The sequence below is a fragment of the Macaca nemestrina genome, chromosome X (genome assembly GCF_043159975.1).
Source record: "Macaca nemestrina isolate mMacNem1 chromosome X, mMacNem.hap1, whole genome shotgun sequence".
Taxonomy (NCBI): Eukaryota; Metazoa; Chordata; class Mammalia; order Primates; family Cercopithecidae; genus Macaca; species Macaca nemestrina.
In genome coordinates, this window is record NC_092145.1 from 16,050,059 (window position 1) to 16,063,119 (window position 13,061).

At 39.5% G+C, this 13,061-nt stretch overlaps 1 protein-coding gene across 12 annotated transcripts in view; it reads left to right on the forward strand.

Annotated features, from left to right (window-relative positions):
• LOC105481353 (MCF.2 cell line derived transforming sequence) overlaps positions 1–13,061 on the forward strand; it is a 113,698-nt gene that overhangs the window by 26,363 nt on the left and 74,274 nt on the right. Inside the window, exon 1 of one of the 12 annotated variants that reach the window (XM_011740865.3) lies at positions 1,320–1,490. The exons of the other annotated variants lie outside the window; for them this stretch is intronic. The gene's annotated coding sequence lies outside the window, so the exon portion shown is untranslated. Of the gene's footprint in view, positions 1–1,319; positions 1,491–13,061 lie in introns of those variants that run through there. 12 annotated transcript variants of the gene reach the window in all.

A 13,061-nucleotide genomic window follows, 5' to 3' on the forward strand; every position in this document is an offset into this window, starting at 1 on the left:
GAAATGTCTTGGTGCCCTGGCTGAAAATAAATTGACCTTCAGTATAAAGATCTATTTCTGGACTTTCAGTTATTTCCCACTGATGTATCTGTAAGTCTATCATAATACCTATCTTTATTACTGTAGCTTTGTACTAATTTTGAAATCAGGAAATATAAACTTGCCAAATTTGTTTTTCTGTTTCAAGATTGCTTTGGCTATTCCAGGCCCCTTGCGTATCCATATGAATTTTAAGACTAGCTTGAAAATTTCTGTGCAAAAAGCCATCTGGGATGTTGCTAGGGATGGCACTGAATCTGTAGATCAATTTAGGAAGTACCTTAACCTCATTTTTATAGTGGCACAAATTGAGGTTTCCCAAACTATGGACCATTCACATTTAAAATATTTGAAATTATTTACTAGAACAGATATTGGCATTCTTCCCTTCAATGCTCACATTGGATAGTTATTCATCTTTAGTTTGTCATGAATTTACAAAGTTTGTGGCTGGGCGCGGTGGCTCTCGCCTGTAATCCCAGCACTTTTGGAGGCCTAGGTGGGAGGATTGCTTGAGCCCAAGATTTTGAGACCAGCCTGGGCAACATAGTGAGACCTCATATCTACAAAATATATTTTAAAAAATTAGCTGAGCATGGTGGCACACTCCTGTAGTCCCAGGTACTCAGGAAGCTGAGGTGGGAGGATCACTTGAGCCCAGGATGTCAAGACTGCAGTGAGCTGTGATCGCGCCACTGCACTCCAGCGTGGGTGACAGAGTGAGACCCCATCTCAAAAAAAAAAAAAAAAAAAAAGAGAAAGTTTGCAACATATTCATTTCTAGTATGAGAATTGTTCTAGACACTGTGCTGAAGTCTTAAGAGGGGAGAAGGTATCAACCTGATCTCTCTGAAGGGAAAACAGTAATACAAATGAAAACGACAACATCATCACTAACTCAATTGCCTTTGTGTTTGTGATTCAGCATTTGGCAGGCAAGTCTGTGTAGGACTGGGGTGGGAAAACACAAGAAATGAGAGGCATGTGTTTGGATACCACACTCACCAGGAATCGGCAGAGGCTTTTTCAGGCTGGACAAGACGATTTGTCAATCAAGTGTGTAGTTATCCTCCCTGTGGCAGGAGATATTTTTTAGGAAAATAGATTGCAGTGGCTCGATAACTGGACTTGGACCAGATCTACTGTGGATTTGCTGATGCTTTAAGCAGGAAAAATATTTACTTATTTCTATTTTTACATATTGTAAATCACCATGTCTGTGGTTCGTCTTTACAGACTGATTCAATTCCTCTCAAAATTTACCTACAGGTTTTGGATTTCTGAATAATACATTCATTCAGCTGCGAGTATTAGGCATTTCCCCAAGACAATGTCAGCTCCTGCTGCTCTACAGGGAACACCTGCCATCTCTACTGAGCTGTTTTTAATCTGAAGGAAGGCTGAAGGAAAAGCTTTCCACAGACACGCTCTTAATTAAACACCTACAAGAGGTACAGTCAAGGGGCAGCGACCTGGGACACGAAGCCCGTGGGTGGAGGTCTTCTCACTGTCACTTCCCGCCAGCTGTTTCTCATTTTCTCTCACGCATTTTTCCTGCCCTCTCTCTTTCATCCCTTTCTTTTCTCGGTTCTTCCCCTTATTTCTCCCTTCTTACTCCTGTCATTTCCCAGTGCCTTTGAGTCTTCTTTTTCCTGTTTTTGTTTTCTGTTTTTGATAGGGAAGTGTCTTTTATTTCCTCATCTTCTAGTCTTATAATTAAATTATTTATATGTGATCTTTGTAAAATATCTAAACAAAACAAATGCCCATGAACTAATAAATGAAAGTCATCCTTGTGCCTAGCCCAGTCCTGCTCCCTGGAGGTAAACACTGCTAATAGTTTGTGTGTGAGGACATAGGAGGTTTTCTATGAATATAGATATATCAATTCAATTCAAACATTTATTTATTTATTTATTTATTGAGATGGAGTCTTGCTCATCGCCCAGGCTGGAGTGCAGTGGCCCGATCTCGGCTCACTGCAAGCTCCGCCTCCCGGGTTCATGCCATTCTCCTGCCTCAGCCTCCGGAGTAGCTGGGACTACATGCGCCCGCCACCGCGCCCAGCTAATTTTTTGTATTTTTAGCAGAGACGGGGTTTCACCGTGTTAGCCAGGATGGTCTTGATCTCCTGACCTCGTGATCTGCCCGCCTCGGCCTCCCAAAGTGTTGGGATTACAGGCGTGAGCCACCACGCCTGGCCAATTCAAACTTTTATTGATCACCTCCAGTGTGCTAGAAACTGTTGGGATATTATGGTGAACAAGTAAATAAATCTCTGCCTTCAGGGAACTGATTTCTAATGATGAGAGCAACAATAAAAAATCCACATATATCTAGATATTTTACCAAACTGGGATCATGCTCCATATGTTGATCTAAGACTTGTATTGGAATGTGTGTATTTAAAATTATTTCATTATGAAAATTTTGATACACATAAAATAATACAAGAGGAAAAGTAAATTATATAATATAAAATCATGATGCGAGGATATTTAAAAATGTCCCTTTCATAGAGCACAAAGAGGCTACTGCGTCTTTTCAGCATGAAGCATTTGCCCAGTTTTGTCTTAATGGGCTTATAGTAGACCCTGTAGATGCTACTGGAATATGAATTTTGCGTAACTTTGTGGCTGAAGGATATGGTAGAGGTTGAGCTGCCCTTTCATAAATACCTTGGCTAGGTCAGCATCAGCTGCTGCTATCAGCCAGCAGTATTCTCTACATTCAAGGATACTAAGAGTTCTCTGGTCATCAAGTCTTCATTTGTACTCTTGTACCATCGTTAAGTGGAAGCATTAACTGTTGCATATACACTGTGATGAGAAGAATAACCGTTGAGAGTTATTTTAAATATTTTCTCTATTTTAACTGAAATTGTGTGATTAGGTATATGTATTCTGAGACTCTTTGATGGCAATTAGAAGGAATATGCATATTTGGGGACATCTTTGAGTTTGCAATTGCAGGCTAGATCATGGGATTAGTTATAGAGCAAAAAGCAGTGGCCCTGTTTTTATTTGTAATTTTGCACTTGTCAGTTTACAAAAGAGTCAGGTTTGCTTTCTTCATTAACATATTCAAAGGACCATGAACAGATATTGTGTGTTCTTCTGCATGCATTACAAACTAAAGTAAGTCATTGTAATTGGATTTACCATTGCAGATGCGGTACATTTCAAAATTAGATTTTATGAACCCAAGAAGAGGTGAATAGCCACAGAGTAGGAGATCTGGCATTTAGTCATGTCTACACGGATATTGTGAGTTCTGATATGAGTGGGTCATCTTGTCTCTTTTTATAGCTTGTGCTTTAAATAGCTGCTCTCAAAAGATCTGATGTCATAATAAAAGTTAAATAGGGGTTAATGTAAATATTTACCTATTGTTAAGATAGTATGTTTAGAAATATTTAGTAGTGGCTGTGGCTATAGTGGTCAGGGACTAGTGTTTCTTTAAGCTCATGTTCAAACATGCCCCTACTCATTTACACTGCAGGAACTGAATGGTGATGATTTGGGTGAATAAAGTAATGCCCTTTCAGATGCCTTTTCCCTACGTTTCTATTGTTAAGGAATACTCTGGAATATTCAAAATGTGGGATGAAGAGATTTCTTTTTAACTGTGCTTTGCATATTATCCAAGGAATCTAATTCTCAAAGGCAGTTATTTTCATTACACTCTACAAAAAATTAAAAAAAAAAAAAACCCACACAATTAGCCAGACATGGTGGCACTTACCTGTAGTCCTAGCTACTCAGGAGGCTTAGGCGGGAGGATCGCTTGAGCCCAGGAGTTTGAGGTTGCATGAAGCTATGGTTGCACCACTGCACTCTAGCTTGGGTGACAGAGTGAGACCCTGTCTCTAAAAATAAATAATAAAATAATAAAAAATATATAAATAAAGATGGAGATTAAAGTTTTAAAACCCTCCATTTTAAACTCTTAATATTTTCATGTCTGTGCATTATATGAATACACATATGCATGTAAATATTGATACTTAGAAAAATTACAGAAATGAGTAGCTTCCCATTATTTGCAGCACATACAAACTTGACTGGTCTGTGAAAAGGCATGTATGAAAAGATGAGGGAGCTCACTATCGTACTGCTCTCGTCCTTGGAAACAGGTCTTAATTATTAATATACTTAAGGTTATATTGTAACCTTAATATAATATTGAGTCAGGACCTGAAAGTCCTGAGGTGGAAGGACTTTCAGGTCCTGACTCAATATTATGTGCTGAAAGCGTCCCAGGAGGTACTTGGTGTAGGTTAAGTATAAAACCATTTTTTTTTTCATTTTTTTTAATACATGATCTGTTTTATCAGTTTAGTGCTGGATGTCCTTTCACTGTGTGTTCTTGGCATCCTGGGCTCAATACTATTGTAACACTTATCACTCTCGGCTTTCACTGCTTCCTGCTTCTAGATGAAAAGCCCCAGGAGATCCAGGCCAGTGTCTAACTGGTTTCTGTATCTATCCCCAGTGCTGCACAGGGCTTGGTATAAGATAGGAGCCTAACAAAGGTTTGTTGAAAGAACAAATACATGAATGATTAGAGTGGCCGAAAAACACATGGAAAAAAAAGTTAAAGTTGTGTGGAATTGTGGATTCCTGTTTTGTATTCCTATTCTTTCCTTCCATCCTCTCATTCCTTCCTTACATTTCACATCTTCCTTAGAATTCCACTTTGTGCTATTGAGGGTAAAATAATCCTGTGGTTCCTTCCTTTAAAACACACTTAAAAGTCTGAGCATCTGAGAACAGCCAGATCTGTGCATGTTTTTTTCCAGATGCGGACACTATTCATTATTATGTGCTGTGTAAGCACGTGGTAAAATAACATTGAATGCATAGTAGGCACTTGGGCAAACACTAAAAGCTCGGGTTAACATTATACATGTCTTTAATGCGAGCTCACAGTTCCTTTGATCTTTGTCACCACATCTAACTGATTTTGTTTCTCCATTTTAGATTGTTTGTGTCAAGTCATTCATATTTACCCTTCAACTCAAGAGGGGTAAAACCCTACTTGGTATGTTTTCTTTCAGTTATGACTAAAATAATTTTAAGGTGGTCCTTCAAAATGGATGTTTTGTGAAAAATGAAAAGTAAACCTGTGATAAGAGCAAAATCCAAAACCAAAACACATCTGTAATGATGTTGTTGCACATATAAGTGCTTGCTAATGTTAGATTTAAAAAAAATGTTGCTGAAGTGATGAGTATAAGAGGTTATCCTACTCTCCTTGAAATTTCCATTTCACACCTTACAAATGCAGTGGAGTATCTTTTCAAGCATTCATTGGCCATTCTATTTTTCTCTTCTGTAAAATGCCTGCTTATGTTTTTTTTTTTCATGTATTTATGGGATTGTTTCTCTTTTTCTTATTATTGACTTATAATCTTTTATATATCCTTGATATTAATTACTAATTCTTCATTGTTACATGTGTTAAAATTATCTTCAATCAGGTTTTGTGCTGTCTCATCACTTTCTTTATCAGGTATTTTGAGGAAAGAAATGAAAAATTTTAATGTAGCATAATTAATCAGTTTTTTATTTTATGCTTTGTTCTTCTTCCATCTTGCTTTAAAAATTCTATCCTATCCATAGGTTACACAGATATCATACTATATTTTCTCTGATCTGATTCCCAACAGTGTAAAATTTGAATCCTCATCAATGCATGACCATTAGCACAAAGGTGGAAATTGTTAGATATCCCAGGGGCAACTGCTATTATTTGTTGGCTTCTCCCACAAGATATTTGCCTAAGTAATGATTTTGGCCTCTGAGGATTTGCTTGTCTTTCCTGCCAGCTCAGCCATGCATTAAAAAAGATTTTTTTTTTTTTTTTGAGACAAGGTCTTGCTCTGTCACCCAGGCTGGAGTGCAGTGGCGCAATCACAGCTCACTGCAGCCTCGACCTCCCTGGCGCGAGCGATTCTTCCACCTCAGCCTACGCAGCAGCTGGGACTACAGGCGCCTGCCACCACACTTGGCTGATTTTTATATTTTTAGTAGACATGGGGTTTCACTGTGTTGGCCCAGCTGCCCTCCTGACCTCAAGTGATCTGCATGCCTTGGCCTCCCAAAGTGCTGGGATTACAGGTGTGAGCCATCGTGCCTGGCCAAAAAGGATTTAATTTTATTTTTCCCACCATGTTTTTGTATTTTGTACCAGAAGGTTTTTCAGGATTTGTAGTTACCCATATGACCAATAAGGGGAGCTCCTCCATGTTTTTCAAACAGAAGTTCAGTGTTTAGATTTAAATACGATATCTAATGTAAGAGTTTTTCTTGTACACAAGATGTGAGATATGGATCAGGAAACATGACCCATTACCGTATCCACAGATGGCCTAAAGGGGGAACAGATGGGAGTGGTGTTCTGGCTCTGGGGTCCTTTGTGATTGTTTGGGGAAGGTGATGCAGAATTAAAATCTTTGCAGAACTCTAATGCTAATAAACTCAGCATGTTACCTGTGGCATATTCGTATGGTCTGCAGCAACCTCAGTTCTTGCCTCCTCAGAAGAAAGAATTCGACTGAGGGGCATAAGGCAGAAGGAGAGACCGAGGTGAGTTTTAGAGCAGGAGTGAAAGTGTATTTTTTAGCTTTAGAGCAGGAACGAAAGGAAGGAAAGTACACTTGGAAGAGGGCCAGGTGGGCAGCTTGAGAGATCAAGTGTGTGGTTTGACCTTTGGTCTTGGGGTTTTATATGTTGGGATGCTTCTGGGATCTTGTGTTTCTTCTCCCTGGATTCTTCCCTTGAAGTGGGCTGTTCACATGTGCAGTGGCCTGCTAGCAGTTGGGAGGGGAGCATGCGCAGTGTGTTTACTGAAATTGTATGCATCCTTACTTGAGGCATTCTTCCCTTACCAGTCAAATGTCCTAGAAGGTCATAATACCAGTTAAACTCCACTACTTTTCCTCTTAATGTGCATGTATGAGCCCACTTACTCAACTCCTGAGATCTTATCAGGAGCTGCTGATCACCAGTTTTAGATGTTTCTGTTTATTAGGAGATGGCCTTTCCTTGGCACTGGCTGTGACCAATTATTATTTTAGAGAGACAGTTTCATAATTGCCTGACCATCACCTGATGGTTGCCTGACATTCCTGGTGGGGAAGGTGTCCCTCTCCTGCCCTGCTCATGTCTGGCTAGCTACCCTGTGTAACAAACATTGTCTGTGACTGCATGAATGCTAACTTTGACATGAAACCTTTGAAATTGTAATGTCATTTTTTCTTTATAACAATGACTGACATTTATTGAGCACTTATCATACACTTAGGTAAGGGCTTTGCATATATGAACAACTTATTCATTACAATAACCCTGTGAAATAGATGCTGCCATTTTTTCCAATAAAATAAACAGACACAGAGTTTAAGTAGCTTGCCCAAGGTCACATAACTACCAAGTGGTACAGCTGGGATTTGAATCCAGTCAATTTGTTTCTGGAGTTAGAACTCATAAAGAGTGTGCTATATGACCTCTATAGGAAATGCTTATTTGTTCAAAAACATAATTTTTTTCCGTTCCAAGATGGCCAAATGGGAACAGCTCCAGTCTGCAGCTTCCAGTATGATCGACACAGAATACAGGTGATTTCTGCATTTCCAGCCAAGGTACCTGATTCATCTCATTGGGACTGGTGAGACAGTGCGTGCAGCCCACGGAGGGTGAGGTGTCGCCTCATCCAGGAAGCTCAAGAAGTTGGGGGATTTCCCTTTCCTAGCCAAGGGAAGCCATGACAGATGGCACCTGGAGGGACACTCCGCCCAAATACTGTGCTTTTCCAATGGTCTTAGCAAACAGTACAGCAGGAGATTATATCCTGCACCTAGCTCAGTGGATCCCACGCCCACGGAGCCTTGCTTACTGCTAACACAGCAGTCTGAGATTGATCTGCGAGGCAGCAGCCTGGCAGGGGGAGGGGTGTCCACCATTGCTGAGGCTTGAGTAGGTAAACAAAGCAGCAGGAAAGCTTGAACTGGGCGGAGCCCACTGCACTCAGCAAGGCCAGCTGCCTCTGTAGTCTCCACCTCTGAGGGCAGGGCATAGCTGAACAAAAGGCAGCAGAAACTTCTGCAGACTTAAACGTCTCTGTCTGACAGCTCTGAAGAGAGCAGTGGTTCTCCCAGCATGGTGTTTGAGCTCAGAGAACGGACAGACTGCCTCCTCAAGTGGGTCCCTGACCTCTGTGTAGCCTAACTGGGAGACACCTCCCAGTAGGGGCCTATTGACACCTCATACAGGCAGGTGCCCCTCTGGGATGAAGCTTCCAGAGGAAGGATCAGGCAGCAATATTTGCTGTTCTGCAATGTTTGCTGTTCTGCAGCCTCAGCTGGTGATACCCAGGCAAACAGGGTCTGGAGTGGACCTCCAGCAAACTCCAACAGACCTGCAACTGAGGGACCTGACTCGTAGAAGGAAAACTAACAAACAGAAAGGAATAGCATCAATATCAACAAAAAGGACATCGATACCAAAACCCCATCTATAGGCCACCAACATTAAAGACCAAAGTTAGATAAAACCACAAAGATGGGGATAAACCAGAGCAGAAAAGCTGAAAATTCTAAAAACCAGAGAGCCTCTTCTCCTCCAAAGGATTGCAGCTCCTTGCCAGCAATGGAACAAAGCTGGATGGAGAATGACTTGGATGAGCTGAGAGAAGTAGGCTTCAGAAGGTTGGTAATAACAAACTTCTCTGAGCTAAAGGAGGAAGTTCAAACCCATAACAAGGAAGTTAAAAACCTTGAAAAAAGATTAGACAAGTGGCTAACTAGAATAAACAGTGACCTGATGAGCTGAAAACCATGGCACAAGAACTATGTGACACATGAACAAGCTTCAATAGCCGATTCGATCAAGTGGAAGAAAGGGTATCAGTGATTGAAGATGAAATTAATGAAACAAAGTGAGAAGAGAAGTTTAGACAAAAAAGAGTAAAAAGAAACAAACAAAGCCTCCAAGAAATATGGGACTATGTGAAAAGACCAAATCTACGTTTGATTGGTGTACCTGAAAGTGACGGGGAGAAAGAACCAAGTTGGAAAACACTCTTCAGGATATTATCCAGGAGAACTTCCCCAACCTAGCAAGGCAGGCCAACATTCAAATTCAGGAAATACAGAGAACAACACAAAGATAATGCTCAAGAAGAGCAAGTACAAGACACATAATCGTCAGATTCACCAAGGCTGACATGAAGGAAAAAATGTTAAGGGCAGCCAGAGAGAATGGTCGGGTTACCCACAAAGGGAAGCCCATGAGACTAGTAGCAGATCTCTCGACAGAAACTCCACAAGCCAGAGGAGAGTGGGGGCCAATATTCAATACTCTTAAAGAAAAGAATTTTCAACCCAGAATTTCATATCCAGCCAAATTAAACTTCTTAAGTGAAGGAGAAATAAAATCCTTTACAGACAAGCAAATGCTGAGAGATTTTGTCACCACCAGGCCTGCCTTACAAGAGCTCTTGAAGGAAGCACTGAACATGGAAAGGAATAACCAGTACCAGCCACTGCAAAAACATGCCAAAATGTAAAGGCCATCAACGCTAGGAAGAAACTGCATCAACTAACAGGAAAAACAACCAGCTAACGTCAAAATGAAAGGATCAAATTAAAACATAACAATATTAACCTTAAATGTAAATGGGTTAAATGTCCCAATTAAAAGACACAGACTGGCAAATTGGATAAAGAGTCTAGACCCATCAGTGTGCTGTATTCAGGAGACTCATCTCACATGCAGAGACACACATAGGTTCAAAATAAAGGGATGGAGGAAGATCTACCAAGCAAATGGAAAGCAAAAAAAAAAAAAAAAAAAAAAAAAAAGCACGGATTGCAATCCTAGTCTCTGATAAAACAGACTTGAAACCAAAAAAGATCAAAAGAGACAAAGAAGGCCATTACATAATGGTAAAGGAATCAATTCAACAAGAAGAGCTAAATGTCCTAAATATATATGCATCCAATACAGGAGCACCCAGATTCATGAAGCAAGTCCTTAGAGACCTACAAAGAGACTTAGACTCTCACACAATAATAATGGGAGACTTTAACACCCCACTGTCAATATTGGACAGATCAACGAGACAGAAGGTTAACAAGGATATCCAGGACTTGAACCTAGTTCTGCACCAAGCAGACCTAATAGACATCTACAGAACTCTCCACCCCAAACCAACACACTGGTCTTTTCAGCACCACATCACATTTATTCCGAAATTGACTACAGAGTTGGAAGCAAAGCACTCTTCAGCAAATGTAAAAGAACAGAAATCACAACAAACTGTCTCTCAGACCACAGTGCCATCAAATTAGAACTCAGAATTTAAAAACTCATCCAAAACTGCACAACTACATGGAAACTGAACAACCTGCTCCTGGATGACTACTGGGTAAATAACGAAATGAAGGCAGAAATAAAGATGTTTTTTGAAACCAATGAGAACAAAGACACAAAGTACCAGAATCTCTGGGACACATTTAAAGCAGTGTGTAGAGGGAAATTTATAGCACTAAGTGCCCACAAGAGAAAGCAGGAAAGATCTAAAATTGACAGCCTAACATCACAATTAAAAGAACTAGAGAAGCAAGAGCAAACACATTCAAAAGCTAGCAGAAGACAAGAAATAACTAAGATCAGAGCAGAACTGAAGGAGATAGAGACACAAAAAAACCCTTCAAAAAATCAGTGAATCCAGGAGATGGTTTTTTAAAAGATCAACAAAATTGATAGAATGCTAGCAAGACTAATAAAGAAGAAAAGAGAGAAGAATCAAATAGATGCAATAAAAATGGTAAAGGGGATATCACCACTGATCCCACAGAAATACAAACTACCATCAGATGATACTATAAACACCTCTATGCAAATAAACTAGAAAATCTAGAAGAAATGAATAAATTCCTGGACACATACACCCTCCATAGACTAAACCAGGAAGAAGTTGAATCTCTGAATAGACCAATAACAGGCTCTGCAATTGAGGCAATAATTAATAATTAATAGCCTACTCCTATATTGATGCCTTGTTTCTTTCACTTGGGATGACACTTTCTATTCCCCTGACCATGTATTTGAATCCTAATCAATTTTGAAGGCCCAGCTTACATGTCTCATTATCTATTAAACCTTCCCCTTTCTCTCATCCTCAATTTAGATGTAATCATTTCTCCTCTCTCCATACTTTATATTGCATATTTCTATTCTAGCATGTACTATACCCTGCCTCATATTATGGCCAGTAGTTTGTATATATTTCTATCTTCTCTTAATTTTTATGCTTTGTGAGGTGAGGAACTCTGTTTGTATTCCCATGGGCCACAGCACCTAGCAGAGAGGAGCAAATGAGAATCCAGTGGATAGTTGGTGAATTGAATTACACAATGGATTGGAAGGAGGCTCCAGTAGGTGTTAGCAGGAAAAGGATTTAATATGAATCTTGGTTTTATTTTGTTAGCACAGAATTATGCCTGTCTTTTATACTGTACCTTTATTGCAGAACAAAGCACTGCATAGATTGTTCTACTGTAGTCCAATGGGAATTTGTGATGGTTTCGGAATTACTCTTATGTGTTCCACCTTTTAAAGCATAACATTTGTCAAGACAACACTTCAAATTATTGCATGTGGTAAGTCATTACTATTTACAGATGGTATAGCGTATCTGATGTTCAGATTGAAAGGGAAAAAATACACACATAGAATCCCATCTGCCTTGCACAGGATTTAAGACTCAAGCAAAACCTAATTTTATCTGTCATGCACATCAGAAATAGGGAACTTTCAAATAAATCATTGCTAAAAGTAAGCATCACTGTTGAGAATTTCAGGCTGTAAAAGTAATGAAGTTTCTTTCAGAAGATTGTTTATACACATTCTTGGTATGGTTTGGGATGAAACCCATCCTGGAAGAAAATGGGAGGTTATGGAGTCATATCTAGTTAGTAATTTGCATTAGAGCTATTTGGGTATAACCTTTTGAGTACAGATTTTAGATGACCTATCTGAAGGTTAGGGAACTACATAGATGACATGGTAAAAACTTTGCTGAATCTCCTACTAGATTCTACTTTGCATCTGAACAGTGCCTGGCACCTGGCATTTGTTCAGTATGAGTCTTTCAAATGAATAAGAGAAGTTTGAATGAATGGTATGTATGAATGGCATGAATGAATGAAGCATGAATGGTAGCCTCCCTGAGCCTGTTAACTCATCTGCAAGATAAGTGATTTAATATCAACCTTGGAGGATTGTTGTTAGGACCAGAGAAACTGCATATAAAGTGCCTTGTGTAGTGCCTGGTTAATACTAGTTGCACAGCAAATGGTAGCTATTGTTCATTTACTACTCTTTCTCAGTCTGTTTTCATATTGGTGGTGGCAATGAGTTTATTGCCATGGAAGAGACTATCTTTCTGGCTGACATTTCGCTATCTATTTTTATTTGTTTGTGCTGTTTTTGCCTCTTATTTATTTTTAGGAAACCATGTGAGAATAGAGGCATTTGCTCTTTTAAGCAGTTTATTAGCTGTGGTTCTGTAGTGCTTGGATGACATGGCACGTGTGTGCAGCCTGGTTCAGAACTCATATTCTTCTATTGTGTGTGAATACAAACCCCAGAGAGGTTGGATAAATGGATGTGAGAGAGCGTCGCTGTGAAATAAAGCTCAAGTGTTGGAATTGTTGCTGTTACACTCTGGGATCTGAAGTAAAAAATGTTTTCTATAAAATGGGAAAGCTTATAGATACCAATTTACTTAAATTTTAAACTATCATTAACCCCATAGGAATAACTAGTACACTTAATATAGTTTAAATTCCTGGAATGGTGATATGTATTCAAATCATGAAGGCAAAGACTCTCAGAGAAATAGTTTTTTTAAAAATTTTTTTAATTTTTAATTTTTATTTTTTTAGACGGAATCTTACTCTGTCGCCAGGCTGGAATGCAGTGGCACGATATCGGCTCACTGCAACCTCCGCA